Source organism: Sinohyriopsis cumingii, chromosome 18, assembly GCF_028554795.1.
Source record: "Sinohyriopsis cumingii isolate HCF-2022 chromosome 18, ASM2855479v2, whole genome shotgun sequence".
In the NCBI taxonomy this organism is placed as follows: domain Eukaryota; kingdom Metazoa; phylum Mollusca; class Bivalvia; order Unionida; family Unionidae; genus Sinohyriopsis; species Sinohyriopsis cumingii.
In genome coordinates this window covers 92305260-92324539 of record NC_142978.1, presented here as the reverse complement: position 1 = coordinate 92324539, position 19280 = coordinate 92305260, and the positions used below count along the sequence as shown (strand labels likewise).

The window sequence follows — 19280 nt, the reverse complement described above, 5'->3', positions numbered from 1 at the left end:
TCCGATAATTGCCTGTATGACAAGTTTAATAGTGTTGGCTAAACATTTAATGCAGCATACCTCAGTGGATTTTGTCATTACTGTATGGTTTTGCTAGCTTACGGTCAAGTTTTATGATACAGCGTGGCAGAATATATAAATGACATTGACATATGATAAGTGTCAAAAAACCACTTACGAAAAGTCCACAAAATGTGTCTTCGCTAAATACAACACCATCCCAGCTTCATACTGTTAAAACACTAGTTCGTTTACTGTTCTTTTTTAAAAGTTGCTTAGACATTCCTTCTTAGCAGTTAACGTTCAGGAACTAGTCAGTAACCATTGTGAGCATTGTGTAGATTTTCTGTTTCATCAGGGTCAGCTACCAAAATATAGCCATTTTAAGACGTATGAATATATCCGTTTAATTCGACCAACAGGAAATGCTTTCATCATAGCCGATCATATAAATTATTAGGACCAACTATACACTTGAACAAATAAATATATTTTCGTCATAACAATTAAGAAATGAATTATTATCTTTAGCATATTTTTTCAACACAATAATAATACCATCCCTTTATCCCAATTCAATAAAGAGATGCATAACAATATATGTTAATACTTCTAATTCAGCTTTGGGGTTCTTTAACTACTGTATTCAAATAGTACATGGAGTACTTACACAAATGGTACTACCAGATGCCTCTTTTGGCGCTCAGCATTAAGAGGTTAGTGTTAGGACTGGTCGGCCTGGTGTTAGGATAATGTGACTGGGTGGGATATCATAATACATGTCTGCGGCATGATGCCCCACTGCTAGACATCACTATAAAGTGGCACATTGCAGGCATCGAAGCGATATGACTGAAAAACTGTTAAAGCTACGTTCAAAATCAAAATCGAATCACGTCACTGTTGTTTAGCGCATGGAATTCCTATAGATAACTCGGAAGAAAAAGCCAGCTTCTCTTGCAATCAATGAAACTGAGTGTTGCCTTCATGGAAATGTAAAACCTTGAGTCATTCCTTCCGGTATTTGGAGTATAAAAAAATATCTAAGCTGGAATTAACCTTCGAGTAGTGTCAAAGAATGAACTCTCCAACTAGAAATTATGGCGGCTGACGCATTTTCATTGCTGTCGATTCAACGTCCCAGAGGCATGGTATCAAATGGAACAGAAGAGATAATCGATGCTTTGAATGGTGCACTGCTGTTATATGCACCAAAAGGTTTCGCATGACAATGTGTGTAAATAATCTTTACCACGTGCCTAACGACTTTTATTAAACACTCTTGGTCTAGATTTGTAGGCGTGATTTTGGCTATGATTGCTGTAGATATTTGGAAAAAGAGACGTGTAGCATCATCTCGGATAGGTCTTCATATATTTAATTCGTTAAGTATTAGCACTGATAATCCTTTTTTACATTTCCATGCTTATATCGTTATACATGGGATACAATTGTGCACCGTAGATAGATTAGAAATGTATCTGTTTACTCTTGTTGTTGGCCATGGTCATACCATTTGTAAAGCATGATAAATTGAAATGTCTATATATCTCCTGTATGAAATTTTCAATGTCTTTTGACGAATATTAGCTTGCAGACATGATTATAAGAACCGCTATAGCTACATTGAGGACGCTGATTTTTCAAGCGTATTTTGGCACCCTTGATTTTATATAAAACAAAATTGGTATACCAACAACTCGTATTCACATAATTACTTTCCACTGAAAAATGTGCAATAATATACCATATATGTAGTCAGATAATTTACGATGACACTACATTGACAAGTCTTTGTTATCAATATCAGATTGTCATTGTGTACAGGTGTTACTCAGAGCTTAGTGAAGAAATGTATATTTCATTGCTTATCTGGCTTGGCTGTTAGACGCTTTTGCTCTTTAAAGGAATTTAAACAAAATGTGGGCTTAATAAGTTTTAGTAAAGTAGGATATTATCGATGGCGACAAAGTGGGCAAATTAAAACATGATAAAATGTTGGGCTCGTCCGGGATTTGAACCCGGGACCTCTCGCACCCTAAGCGAGAATCATACCCCTAGACCAACGAGCCGTGATGATGAAATGTCTGTTCCGATAATTGTATGAATGTCAAGTTTAAAGATGGATGTTGTACGTTGTAATGATGCATACCTCGCTTTATTTATTATTGCTGTATGCCTTCACCAGGTTACGTTCATGTGTATGATCCAGCGTCGCAAAATCTATGAATGACATTGAGTAAATGACGATTGACAAGATAACGTTTATAAAAGAGCTCAAACTGAATTTATCGGTGATCATCGAAGTTACATTTGAATGGTACATGCCCATATTAGATTTTCTTTAATGTTTTCATTGTAACCGCTTCTAAAATTCCCTGATAGCAATAGCCATTTGTTGTTATTGCAACAAAATTTGTTTCCAGGTTTCTTTGGTATTTTTGTTTTTGTCATGTTTTAGTTATTATCAAAGTAGCTGTATTTGTGTTTTAAAGTTGGAATTCCACAGAACTAGGAAATGTACATATAAATGGACAGTATCATATAATTAGTCCATTAAACACTGAATCGCGCTTGTAAAAGGCAATGTTGTCATCGTGTATACTTTGTAATCTCACGTAAACTAAAGATACTAATAGAAAAGATTTGGTGTAGTTACTTTTGGACTTATAAATACAATAACATTTCGTTGTGTTTAGCGCATGAAATTTCGATTGATGACTCGAATGGAAAAACCCGCTCGTCTAGCAATGAAGGCAAAAGAGTGTTACCTTCATGGAAGCGTGAAACATTGAGTCATTCAATCAGGTATTCAGAGTGAGTATAACATTATTTCAGCTGGAATTACCATCTTGTAGTTGCAAAAACATTACCTTTACAACTAGAATTGAGGTGGTTGAAGCTTTTGTATTGCTTTCTGTCAAGTGATATTCCCAGAGAAATTGTGTAAGTTCAAACAGAACAGAGAACTTTCCGTTGAATGTTGCATAGCTTTCATCTTATATAACAAAACATTTTGCATGCTAATGTGTCTCTGCAGACCTCACCACGTGTTTATGGAATGTTCGCCTGTTTCTCACTCTAATGAAATGAATCTGTTTAATGTTATATTATATATAGGCTTTCTGATATAAATATATCATGGATCTCCTATATGTAAATCATAATGACCATATTGTTTTCATCATATATAGCCTTTGGTTAGTTCATATTAGGTCCTTTGATTCATTTGTTTTCTTAAAGTCGACTGTCAAGTAATTGGTATGTGTAATTAATGATTACGCATTATACCTTAAGTAAAATGTCCTCAAATTTCTTTTCCCCGTACAGCGTTACCCCCGAGAGTCGTTTATTGACGTTTTAAGGTATATCCAAAATACGCTGTTCGGTTCACCCAATGCTGCACGAGCAAAGTGCTTCAAGTGGGAAGATAAATTACCTTGAATTCTCTAGCCGTGGATTGCACCATGATCAGGGTATTTTTAAAGTCAAGTCACACAGTAATATCATTAAGCAACACATTTTATTTTGGAGCATTCCACTTTGCAGGAGTTATCTTAAGTTGTAGAGTGGTCTGAATCTGAAGGTCTGATTCTGGAAGTGTGAATTTGGAGGTTTCACAATGGGCCTGGATTTTGAGCTCTGATTTTGACTGAAGTTGATATCTGGGATGCATAATCTGGGATTCAATGTGCGATTTTGTATAACCTGTGTGCCGCTGTCAGTGGTGAACATGCCTCCGATCAATATAGTCTCCCGTGGTAAAGGACCAAAACTTCAAGACCAACGGCTCTGCAGTGTCTAAGGAGGTTTTTGATGGATTCTAGACAGAATGGGCGTGTCGGGCCATTAGTTTGGACTCAGAACGGTGGGAAATCGGAACGCACTTTTCAAAGACAAGATTGCCAGCGTTTGTATTTTGCTACGATCTCTCTGAAAATAAAGAAGCTAATTGAAAAGACTCGATGTGTTTCCTCTTGGACTTTGAAATACAATGCTATTTTGTTTGGATTACCGCATGGAATTTCGATAGATGACTCGCAAGAAAAGCTCAGCTCATCTTGTAATGAAAGCAAAAGAATGTAACCTTTATGAAAACGTGAGTCACTCTCTCGGACAGAGTAGATAAAAAATATTTTGGCTAGAATTATCCTTCCAGTAGTTGCAAAAAGATTACTTATTAAACTGTAATTTAGGTGACTGAAGCATGTTCATTACTTCCTGTCGATACAACGTCCTAGAGGTTTGGTTTCATTTGGAAAAGAAGAGATTATCTATTTAATTATCTATTAGCATTCATAGTCCCTTTTTAAAGTTGTTTATATTATCATGCATGACATAAAATTGTTCATCGTATTTAGATTAGGAATGAACTCGTTTTGTATACATTAAATCAGTTATCATCTTGTCTATGTACTTTTGATGTTGACCATGGTCATTTCATCTGTAAAGTGAATATAGTTTTAAAGATCCTTTTGCTTGTAGGATTGTTTAAGCTATCTTCTGTATCTACACTGAGGACGCTAAGTTTTCAAGCGTATGTTGTCAACCTTGTTCTTATAAATAAGTGGAATAACACCAACTCAGTCACATGATTCTTTGTACTTAAAAGTGTGAAGCAAAATCGCATACGTTGTCACATAATTTACGATGCCGTTTCATAGTCAATTAGGGAAGGACATGTATGTAATGATTATACATTTATCATCAATCTGTCATTGTACACAGGTGTTGATCGAGCTTAGTGTATAAATATATATTTCATTACATATATTTAATTCATGCAGAGACTAGCCTAGCTGTTAGACGTTTGTGCTCCTTGAAGCAATTAAACAGATAGTGAGTTTAGAAATTTAAAGTGAAGAAAAATTCAACATTATTGTATCGATCACCACAAATTGGGCAGCATAACACATGCTAAACTGTTGCGCTCGTTCGGGACTTCTCGCTCCCTATGCAAGAATAACACCCCTATATCAACAAGCCGTGTTGAAAATAAGATTTTTCCGATAATAACATGCGTATCAAGTTTAATTTTGTAAGGTGTACATTTTAATGCAGCATAACTCGATTGATTTATCAATGATGTATGTGTTTACTTGGTTACATTCATGATTTATGATACTTCGTGGCCAAATCTATACATAACATTGACTGATTATAAATGACAACAACTCACTTATGAAAAGTGCCCAAAATAAACTTAGTGACGTTCAGAGATTTAAGACTGTTACTTACAATTAAGGTAAAATTAAAATGCGCGCGCAATGGCTGGACAAAAATAATTGTAAAAGAATTGATAAAGAGAATAAATAAGTCAAATGGTTATTGCGTATTGTTTCAATGCCTTACCTCTATATTGTACTTTAAAGTCTGCAGAATTTTCACGCATCTATACTATGACGTAATTTCCTATCCACCGGCTTACAGCTACACATTGTCTTCGCAATCTAATGTGAAAAGAAATTTGACTATAAAGTGTACTGTTCAGTTTTACTTGCTTCAATATTGTGTTCTTTCGAAAGTGAACACAATCAAGCCGTATACTAATACCTTGAATTATTTGTTTTCAAAATGTAGTTCTTTTAATTTTGTTTAACAGTCTACAAATTATCAAAAAACAACGAATAAGAGATCAATTAAGTTGAAGGCTTTAATCGAAGTTTCTTTAATGTTTTGATTTCGACGGCTTATAATAGAATCCCTAAAAGCAGTACACATTTTGCTATTGCAATAAGTTTCTTTACCGTGTTGGACCGCTCCGGTGGGCTAGTGGTTTGAGCGTCCGCCTCGGATGCGGGAGGTTGGAGTTTCAATTCACGGGCGAGTCGTACAAAGGACATAAAAATGGTATTAACAGCTGCCTCGCAAATAGTCCGATAAATCAACACCACAAATCTGTGTTGATACTGATGGACGATGTTGTGGTATCAGCCCCTCATCAGAGAATCAGCATCATCACGGGTGAAAGACTGATTTATCGGCATAAATCGCTAGTCGCTCAGCATTAAGAGGTTAGATATAGGACTGGTTGACCTTGTTTCAGGATAATGTGACTGAGTGGGACATCATGCTACATGTCTGTGTCATGATGCCCCGGTGCTAGACATCACTGCGGACATCGTAGCGATATGACTCAAAAGATTGTTAAAGCTACGTTAAAAATTCAAATCACACTCACAATTATATATATATATCTATATATATATCTATATCTATATCTATATCTATATCTATATATATATATATATATATATATATATATATATATATATCTATATCTATATCTATATCTATATATATATATATATATATATATATATATATATATATATATATATATATATATATATATATATATCTATATATATATATATATAATTAATTAAGTATAGATTAGGACTGATGATCCCTTGTTATATTCTCTTGTTTATAGCATCATACAATGGATAAAATCATGCATCGTGGATACATTAGATATGAACTCGTTCTCGTTTTGTAATGCTCTATCAGTTATCACATTGTGTACTCTTTATGTTGGTCACATTCATGTCATATGTAAAGTCAAATACGATTGAAATATCCATCAATCTCATATATATTGTTTAATGTCTCTTGAAGAATATTTGCAAACATCGAGACAAAGTGGACGAAGTAGAAACATGATTAAAAACGTTGGGCTCGTCCGGGATTTGAACCCGGGACCTCTCGCATCCTAAGCGAGAATCATACCCCTAGACCAACGAGCCGTGTCGAAAAAGAGAATGTGAAGATTAATGATGGAAGTTGTATAGTATAATGCAGCATATCTCCATCTTTTTATCATTGATGTATACCTGCACCAAGTTACTTTCATGTTTTATGATACAGCGTTGCAAAATCCATAGATGACGTTGGGTAATGACGACTGACAAGATAACGCTTGTGAAATGTGCTAAAACTGAACTTATCAGTGACGATCAGATGTATGATAAAGGACATTTTGTAATAGTATTTAAAGATTAAATTGCATCAAAATACTGAAACAGACTTTTGAAACATTGATAAACAGAATATATAAATCAAATGATAAAGCTTTACATGTTCAATGCATTACATGTATACTATATTTCACGATGAGCAGAATTATGTCACGCATTCTTTGTATTTTGTTTCCATCCTTCGGCTTACAGCAACGAATAGTCTTTGCAATTTAATGCGAAGTGATATTTAGTTATGGTGGATACTGGTCAATAATACATTACTTCAATGTTATGAATTTTTCAGGCATATCGCTACGATGTCTGAAAACCATTATTCGATAACAACAAAATCTACTACAACTTATTTAGCGCCATAAGAGAAACAGAAAGATCTGCATCCAATTGTTTTTGTGTGTTCCAGATTGTTGAACTTTCTGTTAAGTTTTGGGAACACTCATTGAAGAATATAGGTGTTTCAACGACTATGTAGTAATTGGTGTTGAAAGGCAATATTACTCGACTGATTAATGTGATGTATTATCTCATCGAAACAATGTAACAAATTGTTCAATTTCTACTTTCTTTGATATTATTTAATCTGAATATCATCATGTAGATATGACGTTATTAGATGAAAGATACATACTATTGATTATCGAATTGGTCATTGCTGTTTTCACTTGTCTAGACTTACACGTGACATGCGCAAGCTAATCTGCTTATCTATATTACAATTCTGACAGCTATAGAAAATGGACATCTTTAGAACTAAAACCATCATACATGGGATAAAATCGTGCGTCGCACAGAGATAAGAAATGAGTACCTTCTCGTTTTATAGCTGTTATACCAATCATCATTTCTATGTGTGCTCTTGATGATGGCCTTGATCATGTCATCAGCAAAGTTCGATGAGATTTAATTTTCAATATACCTTGTGTATATAGTTCTTAATGTCATTTTTGTAGAATATTTGTTTACAGGTTTGGTTGTACTATCGTATATAAATACAAAGAGGACGCTAATTTTTCATGCGAATATCGTCTCGTTTTCTTTTATAAATAACTGATATAGCACCAAGTCACATTCACATAATTCTTTGTATTGAAAATGTGTGACCAAATATCACACATTCAGTCACAATATTTACGATTCTATTTCGTTGTCATTAGTGCAGGCCAGGTGTCTAATGTTTAGACCTTCCTGTTACTGAATTACATGCTGAACGAGAGTTATGATACCCAAAGATATAACTAGTTCCTTTGACCAACGATTTATGCTGTCGAATACACCTGTCACTCTTTAGGCACACATTTGTCTTGCACTGATGTTTTTGTCAATATGTCATTGTACACAAATGTTAATCAGACCTTTGTGTAGATATATACTTTTAGTTACATATATTTATTAGTGCATGTGACCAGGTTTAGCGGTGAGATGTTTTGTGCTATTTGAAACAATTAAAATGAATAGTTAAGAAAAAAGTGAAGAAAGATTCGGCATTATAGTAACGATAGAGACAAAGTGGGCGACGTGAAACATAATAAAATATTGGGCTCGTCCGGGATTCGAACCCGGGACCTCTCGCACTCGAAGCGAGAATCATACCCCTAGACCAACGAGCCGTAGTTAAAAATTATATCTATTCCGATAATTGCCTGTATGACAAGTTTAATAGTGTTGGCTAAACATTTAATGCAGCATACCTCAGTGGATTTTGTCATTACTGTATGGTTTTGCTAGCTTACGGTCAAGTTTTATGATACAGCGTGGCAGAATATATAAATGACATTGACATATGATAAGTGTCAAAAAACCACTTACGAAAAGTCCACAAAATGTGTCTTCGCTAAATACAACACCATCCCATCTTCATACTGTTAAAACACTAGTTCGTTTACTGTTCTTTTTTAAAAGTTGCTTAGACATTCCTTCTTAGCAGTTAACGTTCAGGAACTAGTCAGTAACCATTGTGAGTATTGTGTAGATTTTCTGTTTCATCAGGGTCAGCTACCAAAATATAGCCATTTTAAGACGTATGAATATATCCGTTTAATTCGACCAACAGGAAATGCTTTCATCATAGCCGATTCATATAAATTATTAGGACCAACTATACACTTGAACAAATAAATATATTTTCGTCATAACAATTAAGAAATGAATTATTATCTTTAGCATATTTTTTCAACACAATAATAATACCATCCCTTTATCCCAATTCAATAAAGAGATGCATAACAATATATGTTAATACTTCTAATTCAGCTTTGGGGTTCTTTAACTACTGTATTCAAATAATACATGGAGTACTTACACAAATGGTACTACCAGATGCCTCTTTTGGCGCTCAGCATTAAGAGGTTAGTGTTTGGAATGGTCGGCCTGGTGTTAGGATAATGTGACTGGGTGGGATATCATAATACATGTCTGCGGCATGATGCCCCACTGCTAGACATCACTATAAAGTGGCACATTGCAGGCATCGAAGCGATATGACTGAAAAACTGTTAAAGCTACGTTCAAAATCAAAATCGCATCACATCACTGTTGTTTAGCGCATGGAATTCCTATAGATAACTCGGAAGAAAAAGCCAGCTTCTCTTGCAATCAATGAAACTGAGTGTTGCCTTCATGGAAATGTAAAACCTTGAGTCATTCCTTCCGGTATTTGGAGTATAAAAAAATATCTAAGCTGGAATTAACCTTCGAGTAGTGTCAAAGAATGAACTCTCCAACTAGAAATTATGGCGGCTGACGCATTTTCATTGCTGTCGATTCAACGTCCCAGAGGCATGGTATCAAATGGAACAGAAGAGATAATCGATGCTTTGAATGGTGCACTGCTGTTATATGCACCAAAAGGTTTCGCATGACAATGTGTGTAAATAATCTTTACCACGTGCCTAACGACTTTTATTAAACACTCTTGGTCTAGATTTGTAGGCGTGATTTTGGCTATGATTGCTGTAGATATTTGGAAGAAGAGACGTGTAGCATCATCTCGGATAGGTCTTCATATATTTAATTCGTTTAGTATTAGCACTGATAATCCTTTTTTACATTTCCATGCTTATATCGTTATACATGGGATACAATTGTGCACCGTAGATAGATTAGAAATGTATCTGTTTACTCTTGTTGTTGGCCATGGTCATACCATTTGTAAAGCATGATAAATTGAAATGTCTATATATCTCCTGTATGAAATTTTCAATGTCTTTTGACGAATATTAGCTTGCAGACATGATTGTAAGAACCGCTATAGCTACATTGAGGACGCTGATTTTTCAAGCGTATTTTGGCACCCTTGATTTTATATAAAACAAAATTGGTATACCAACAACTCGTATTCACATAATTACTTTCCACTGAAAAATGTGCAATAATATACCATATATGTAGTCAGATAATTTACGATGACACTACATTGACAAGTCTTTGTTATCAATATCAGATTGTCATTGTGTACAGGTGTTACTCAGAGCTTAGTGAAGAAATGTATATTTCATTGCTTATCTGGCTTGGCTGTTAGACGCTTTTGCTCTTTAAAGGAATTTAAACAAAATGTGGGCTTAATAAGTTTTAGTAAAGTAGGATATTATCGATGGCGACAAAGTGGGCAAATTAAAACATGATAAAATGTTGGGCTCGTCCGGGATTTGAACCCGGGACCTCTCGCACCCTAAGCGAGAATCATACCCCTAGACCAACGAGCCGTGATGATGAAATGTCTGTTCCGATAATTGTATGAATGTCAAGTTTAAAGATGGATGTTGTACGTTGTAATGATGCATACCTCGCTTTATTTATTATTGCTGTATGCCTTCACCAGGTTACGTTCATGTGTATGATCCAGCGTCGCAAAATCTATGAATGACATTGAGTAAATGACGATTGACAAGATAACGTTTATAAAAGAGCTCAAACTGAATTTATCGGTGATCATCGAAGTTACATTTGAATGGTACATGCCCATATTAGATTTTCTTTAATGTTTTCATTGTAACCGCTTCTAAAATAGAATTCCCTGATAGCAATAGCCATTTGTTGTTATTGCAACAAAATTTGTTTCCAGGTTTCTTTGGTATTTTTGTTTTTGTCATGTTTTAGTTATTATCAAAGTAGCTGTATTTGTGTTTTAAAGTTGGAATTCCACAGAACTAGGAAATGTACATATAAATGGACAGTATCATATAATTAGTCCATTAAACACTGAATCGCGCTTGTAAAAGGCAATGTTGTCATCGTGTATACTTTGTAATCTCACGTAAACTAAAGATACTAATAGAAAAGATTTGGTGTAGTTACTTTTGGACTTATAAATACAATAACATTTCGTTGTGTTTAGCGCATGAAATTTCGATTGATGACTCGAATGGAAAAACCCGCTCGTCTAGCAATGAAGGCAAAAGAGTGTTACCTTCATGGAAGCGTGAAACATTGAGTCATTCAATCAGGTATTCAGAGTGAGTATAACATTATTTCAGCTGGAATTACCATCTTGTAGTTGCAAAAACATTACCTTTACAACCAGAATTGAGGTGGTTGAAGCTTTTGTATTGCTTTCTGTCAAGTGATATTCCCAGAGACATGGTGTAAGTTCCAACAGAAGAGAGAACTTTCCGTTGAATGTTGCATAGCTTTTATCTTATATAACAAAACATTTTGCATGCTAATGTGTCTCTGCAGACCTCACCACGTGTTTGTGGAATGCTCGCCTGTTTCTCACTCTAATGAAATGAATCAGTTTAATGTTATATTATTTATAGGCTTTCTGATATAAATATATCATGGATCTCCTATATGTAAATCATAATGACCATATTGTTTTCATCATATATAGCCTTTGGTTAGTTCATATTAGGTCCTTTGATTCATTTGTTTTCTTAAAGTCGACTGTCAAGTAATTGGTATGTGTAATTAATGATTACGCATTATACCTTAAGTAAAATGTCCTCAAATTTCTTTTCCCCGTACAGCGTTACCCCCGAGAGTCGTTTATTGACGTTTTAAGGTATATCCAAAATACGCTGTTCGGTTCACCCAATGCTGCACGAGCAAAGTGCTTCAAGTGGGAAGATAAATTACCTTGAATTCTCTAGCCGTGGATTGCACCATGATCAGGGTATTTTTAAAGTCAAGTCACACAGTAATATCATTAAGCAACACATTTTATTTTGGAGCATTCCACTTTGCAGGAGTTATCTTAAGTTGTAGAGTGGTCTGAATCTGAAGGTCTGATTCTGGAAGTGTGAATTTGGAGGTTTCACAATGGGCCTGGATTTTGAGCTCTGATTTTGACTGAAGTTGATATCTGGGATGCATAATCTGGGATTCAATGTGCGATTTTGTATAACCTGTGTGCCGCTGTCAGTGGTGAACATGCCTCCGATCAATATAGTCTCCCGTGGTAAAGGACCAAAACTTCAAGACCAACGGCTCTGCAGTGTCTAAGGAGGTTTTTGATGGATTCTAGACAGAATGGGCGTGTCGGGCCATTAGTTTGGACTCAGAACGGTGGGAAATCGGAACGCACTTTTCAAAGACAAGATTGCCAGCGTTTGTATTTTGCTACGATCTCTCTGAAAATAAAGAAGCTAATTGAAAAGACTCGATGTGTTTCCTCTTGGACTTTGAAATACAATGCTATTTTGTTTGGATTACCGCATGGAATTTCGATAGATGACTCGCAAGAAAAGCTCAGCTCATCTTGTAATGAAAGCAAAAGAATGTAACCTTTATGAAAACGTGAGTCACTCTCTCGGACAGAGTAGATAAAAAATATTTTGGCTAGAATTATCCTTCCAGTAGTTGCAAAAAGATTACTTATTAAACTGTAATTTAGGTGACTGAAGCATGTTCATTACTTCCTGTCGATACAACGTCCTAGAGGTTTGGTTTCATTTGGAAAAGAAGAGATTATCTATTTAATTATCTATTAGCATTCATAGTCCCTTTTTAAAGTTGTTTATATTATCATGCATGACATAAAATTGTTCATCGTATTTAGATTAGGAATGAACTCGTTTTGTATACATTAAATCAGTTATCATCTTGTCTATGTACTTTTGATGTTGACCATGGTCATTTCATCTGTAAAGTGAATATAGTTTTAAAGATCCTTTTGCTTGTAGGATTGTTTAAGCTATCTTCTGTATCTACACTGAGGACGCTAAGTTTTCAAGCGTATGTTGTCAACCTTGTTCTTATAAATAAGTGGAATAACACCAACTCAGTCACATGATTCTTTGTACTTAAAAGTGTGAAGCAAAATCGCATACGTTGTCACATAATTTACGATGCCGTTTCATAGTCAATTAGGGAAGGACATGTATGTAATGATTATACATTTATCATCAATCTGTCATTGTACACAGGTGTTGATCGAGCTTAGTGTATAAATATATATTTCATTACATATATTTAATTCATGCAGAGACTAGCCTAGCTGTTAGACGTTTGTGCTCCTTGAAGCAATTAAACAGATAGTGAGTTTAGAAATTTAAAGTGAAGAAAAATTCAACATTATTGTATCGATCACCACAAATTGGGCAGCATAACACATGCTAAACTGTTGCGCTCGTTCGGGACTTCTCGCTCCCTATGCAAGAATAACACCCCTATATCAACAAGCCGTGTTGAAAATAAGATTTTTCCGATAATAACATGCGTATCAAGTTTAATTTTGTAAGGTGTACATTTTAATGCAGCATAACTCGATTGATTTATCAATGATGTATGTGTTTACTTGGTTACATTCATGATTTATGATACTTCGTGGCCAAATCTATACATAACATTGACTGATTATAAATGACAACAACTCACTTATGAAAAGTGCCCAAAATAAACTTAGTGACGTTCAGAGATTTAAGACTGTTACTTACAATTAAGGTAAAATTAAAATGCGCGCGCAATGGCTGGACAAAAATAATTGTAAAAGAATTGATAAAGAGAATAAATAAGTCAAATGGTTATTGCGTATTGTTTCAATGCCTTACCTGTATATTGTACTTTAAAGTCTGCAGAATTTTCACGCATCTATACTATGACGTAATTTCCTATCCACCGGCTTACAGCTACACATTGTCTTCGCAATCTAATGTGAAAAGAAATTTGACTATAAAGTGTACTGTTCAGTTTTACTTGCTTCAATATTGTGTTCTTTCGAAAGTGAACACAATCAAGCCGTATACTAATACCTTGAATTATTTGTTTTCAAAATGTAGTTCTTTTAATTTTGTTTAACAGTCTACAAATTATCAAAAAACAACGAATAAGAGATCAATTAAGTTGAAGGCTTTAATCGAAGTTTCTTTAATGTTTTGATTTCGACGGCTTATAATAGAATCCCTAAAAGCAGTACACATTTTGCTATTGCAATAAGTTTCTTTACCGTGTTGGACCGCTCCGGTGGGCTAGTGGTTTGAGCGTCCGCCTCGGATGCGGGAGGTTGGAGTTTCAATTCACGGGCGAGTCGTACAAAGGACATAAAAATGGTATTAACAGCTGCCTCGCAAATAGTCCGATAAATCAACACCACAAATCTGTGTTGATACTGATGGACGATGTTGTGGTATCAGCCCCTCATCAGAGAATCAGCATCATCACGGGTGAAAGACTGATTTATCGGCATAAATCGCTAGTCGCTCAGCATTAAGAGGTTAGATATAGGACTGGTTGACCTTGTTTCAGGATAATGTGACTGAGTGGGACATCATGCTACATGTCTGTGTCATGATGCCCCGGTGCTAGACATCACTGCGGACATCGTAGCGATATGACTCAAAAGATTGTTAAAGCTACGTTAAAAATTCAAATCACACTCACAATTATATATATATATCTATATATATATCTATATATATATCTATATATATATATATATATATATATATATATATATATATATATATATATATATATATATCTATATATCTATATATATATATATATATATATATATATATATATATATATATATATATATATCTATATATATATATATATATAATTAATTAAGTATAGATTAGGACTGATGATCCCTTGTTATATTCTCTTGTTTATAGCATCATACAATGGATAAAATCATGCATCGTGGATACATTAGATATGAACTCGTTCTCGTTTTGTAATGCTCTATCAGTTATCACATTGTGTACTCTTTATGTTGGTCACATTCATGTCATATGTAAAGTCAAATACGATTGAAATATCCATCAATCTCATATATATTGTTTAATGTCTCTTGAAGAATATTTGCAAACATCGAGACAAAGTGGACGAAGTAGAAACATGATTAAAAACGTTGGGCTCGTCCGGGATTTGAACCCGGGACCTCTCGCATCCTAAGCGAGAATCATACCCCTAGACCAACGAGCCGTGTCGAAAAAGAGAATGTGAAGATTAATGATGGAAGTTGTATAGTATAATGCAGCATATCTCCATCTTTTTATCATTGATGTATACCTGCACCAAGTTACTTTCATGTTTTATGATACAGCGTTGCAAAATCCATAGATGACGTTGGGTAATGACGACTGACAAGATAACGCTTGTGAAATGTGCTAAAACTGAACTTATCAGTGACGATCAGATGTATGATAAAGGACATTTTGTAATAGTATTTAAAGATTAAATTGCATCAAAATACTGAAACAGACTTTTGAAACATTGATAAACAGAATATATAAATCAAATGATAAAGCTTTACATGTTCAATGCATTACATGTATACTATATTTCACGATGAGCAGAATTATGTCACGCATTCTTTGTATTTTGTTTCCATCCTTCGGCTTACAGCAACGAATAGTCTTTGCAATTTAATGCGAAGTGATATTTAGTTATGGTGGATACTGGTCAATAATACATTACTTCAATGTTATGAATTTTTCAGGCATATCGCTACGATGTCTGAAAACCATTATTCGATAACAACAAAATCTACTACAACTTATTTAGCGCCATAAGAGAAACAGAAAGATCTGCATCCAATTGTTTTTGTGTGTTCCAGATTGTTGAACTTTCTGTTAAGTTTTGGGAACACTCATTGAAGAATATAGGTGTTTCAACGACTATGTAGTAATTGGTGTTGAAAGGCAATATTACTCGACTGATTAATGTGATGTATTATCTCATCGAAACAATGTAACAAATTGTTCAATTTCTACTTTCTTTGATATTATTTAATCTGAATATCATCATGTAGATATGACGTTATTAGATGAAAGATACATACTATTGATTATCGAATTGGTCATTGCTGTTTTCACTTGTCTAGACTTACACGTGACATGCGCAAGCTAATCTGCTTATCTATATTACAATTCTGACAGCTATAGAAAATGGACATCTTTAGAACTAAAACCATCATACATGGGATAAAATCGTGCGTCGCACAGAGATAAGAAATGAGTACCTTCTCGTTTTATAGCTGTTATACCAATCATCATTTCTATGTGTGCTCTTGATGATGGCCTTGATCATGTCATCAGCAAAGTTCGATGAGATTTAATTTTCAATATACCTTGTGTATATAGTTCTTAATGTCATTTTTGTAGAATATTTGTTTACAGGTTTGGTTGTACTATCGTATATAAATACAAAGAGGACGCTAATTTTTCATGCGAATATCGTCTCGTTTTCTTTTATAAATAACTGATATAGCACCAAGTCACATTCACATAATTCTTTGTATTGAAAATGTGTGACCAAATATCACACATTCAGTCACAATATTTACGATTCTATTTCGTTGTCATTAGTGCAGGCCAGGTGTCTAATGTTTAGACCTTCCTGTTACTGAATTACATGCTGAACGAGAGTTATGATACCCAAAGATATAACTAGTTCCTTTGACCAACGATTTATGCTGTCGAATACACCTGTCACTCTTTAGGCACACATTTGTCTTGCACTGATGTTTTTGTCAATATGTCATTGTACACAAATGTTAATCAGACCTTTGTGTAGATATATACTTTTAGTTACATATATTTATTAGTGCATGTGACCAGGTTTAGCGGTGAGATGTTTTGTGCTATTTGAAACAATTAAAATGAATAGTTAAGAAAAAAGTGAAGAAAGATTCGGCATTATAGTAACGATAGAGACAAAGTGGGCGACGTGAAACATAATAAAATATTGGGCTCGTCCGGGATTCGAACCCGGGACCTCTCGCACTCGAAGCGAGAATCATACCCCTAGACCAACGAGCCGTAGTTAAAAATTATATCTATTCCGATAATTGCCTGTATGACAAGTTTAATAGTGTTGGCTAAACATTTAATGCAGCATACCTCAGTGGATTTTGTCATTACTGTATGGTTTTGCTAGCTTACGGTCAAGTTTTATGATACAGCGTGGCAGAATATATAAATGACATTGACATATGATAAGTGTCAAAAAACCACTTACGAAAAGTCCACAAAATGTGTCTTCGCTAAATACAACACCATCCCAGCTTCATACTGTTAAAACACTAGTTCGTTTACTGTTCTTTTTTAAAAGTTGCTTAGACATTCCTTCTTAGCAGTTAACGTTCAGGAACTAGTCAGTAACCATTGTGAGTATTGTGTAGATTTTCTGTTTCATCAGGGTCAGCTACCAAAATATAGCCATTTTAAGACGTATGAATATATCCGTTTAATTCGACCAACAGGAAATGCTTTCATCATAGCCGATTCATATAAATTATTAGGACCAACTATACACTTGAACAAATAAATATATTTTCGTCATAACAATTAAGAAATGAATTATTATCTTTAGCATATTTTTTCAACACAATAATAATACCATCCCTTTATCCCAATTCAATAAAGAGATGCATAACAATATATGTTAATACTTCTAATTCAGCTTTGGGGTTCTTTAACTACTGTATTCAAATAATACATGGAGTACTTACACAAATGGTACTACCAGATGCCTCTTTTGGCGCTCAGCATTAAGAGGTTAGTGTTTGGAATGGTCGGCCTGGTGTTAGGATAATGTGACTGGGTGGGATATCATAATACATGTCTGCGGCATGATGCCCCACTGCTAGACATCACTATAAAGTGGCACATTGCAGGCATCGAAGCGATATGACTGAAAAACTGTTAAAGCTACGTTCAAAATCAAAATCGCATCACATCACTGTTGTTTAGCGCATGGAATTCCTATAGATAACTCGGAAGAAAAAGCCAGCTTCTCTTGCAATCAATGAAACTGAGTGTTGCCTTCATGGAAATGTAAAACCTTGAGTCATTCCTTCCGGTATTTGGAGTATAAAAAAATATCTAAGCTGGAATTAACCTTCGAGTAGTGTCAAAGAATGAACTCTCCAACTAGAAATTATGGCGGCTGACGCATTTTCATTGCTGTCGATTCAACGTCCCAGAGGCATGGTATCAAATGGAACAGAAGAGATAATCGATGCTTTGAATGGTGCACTGCTGTTATATGCACCAAAAGGTTTCGCATGACAATGTGTGTAAATAATCTTTACCACGTGCCTAACGACTTTTATTAAACACTCTTGGTCTAGATTTGTAGGCGTGATTTTGGCTATGATTGCTGTAGATATTTGGAAGAAGAGACGTGTAGCATCATCTCGGATAGGTCTTCATATATTTAATTCGTTTAGTATTAGCACTGATAATCCTTTTTTACATTTCCATGCTTATATCGTTATACATGGGATACAATTGTGCACCGTAGATAGATTAGAAATGTATCTGTTTACTCTTGTTGTTGGCCATGGTCATACCATTTGTAAAGCATGATAAATTGAAATGTCTATATATCTCCTGTATGAAATTTTCAATGTCTTTTGACGAATATTAGCTTGCAGACATGATTGTAAGAACCGCTATAGCTACATTGAGGACGCTGATTTTTCAAGCGTATTTTGGCACCCTTGATTTTATATAAAACAAAATTGGTATACCAACAACTCGTATTCACATAATTACTTTCCACTGAAAAATGTGCAATAATATACCATATATGTAGTCAGATAATTTACGATGACACTACATTGACAAGTCTTTGTTATCAATATCAGATTGTCATTGTGTACAGGTGTTACTCAGAGCTTAGTGAAGAAATGTATATTTCATTGCTTATCTGGCTTGGCTGTTAGACGCTTTTGCTCTTTAAAGGAATTTAAACAAAATGTGGGCTTAATAAGTTTTAGTAAAGTAGGATATTATCGATGGCGACAAAGTGGGCAAATTAAAACATGATAAAATGTTGGGCTCGTCCGGGATTTGAACCCGGGACCTCTCGCACCCTAAGCGAGAATCATACCCCTAGACCAACGAGCCG

The 19280-nt window shown here is 34.8% G+C and overlaps 7 non-coding genes across 7 annotated transcripts; all 7 read right to left on the bottom strand.

Annotated features, from left to right (window-relative positions):
* Nucleotides 1-2000: 2000 nt before the first annotated feature.
* On the bottom strand, nt 2001-2072 carry Trnap-agg (transfer RNA proline (anticodon AGG)). Its single transcript has one exon. It is a non-coding gene; the product is annotated as a tRNA-Pro (tRNA).
* Nucleotides 2073-6677: 4605 nt separating this feature from the next.
* Nucleotides 6678-6749, bottom strand: Trnap-agg (transfer RNA proline (anticodon AGG)). Its single transcript has one exon. It is a non-coding gene; the product is annotated as a tRNA-Pro (tRNA).
* A 1766-nt stretch (nt 6750-8515) lies between these two features.
* Trnas-cga (transfer RNA serine (anticodon CGA)) lies at nt 8516-8587 on the bottom strand. The gene has a single exon. It is a non-coding gene; the product is annotated as a tRNA-Ser (tRNA).
* Nucleotides 8588-10609: 2022 nt separating this feature from the next.
* Trnap-agg (transfer RNA proline (anticodon AGG)) lies at nt 10610-10681 on the bottom strand. Its single transcript has one exon. It is a non-coding gene; the product is annotated as a tRNA-Pro (tRNA).
* A 4594-nt stretch (nt 10682-15275) lies between these two features.
* On the bottom strand, nt 15276-15347 carry Trnap-agg (transfer RNA proline (anticodon AGG)). Its single transcript has one exon. It is a non-coding gene; the product is annotated as a tRNA-Pro (tRNA).
* Nucleotides 15348-17113: 1766 nt separating this feature from the next.
* Nucleotides 17114-17185, bottom strand: Trnas-cga (transfer RNA serine (anticodon CGA)). Its single transcript has one exon. It is a non-coding gene; the product is annotated as a tRNA-Ser (tRNA).
* Nucleotides 17186-19207: 2022 nt separating this feature from the next.
* On the bottom strand, nt 19208-19279 carry Trnap-agg (transfer RNA proline (anticodon AGG)). Its single transcript has one exon. It is a non-coding gene; the product is annotated as a tRNA-Pro (tRNA).
* Nucleotide 19280: the final 1 nt, after the last annotated feature.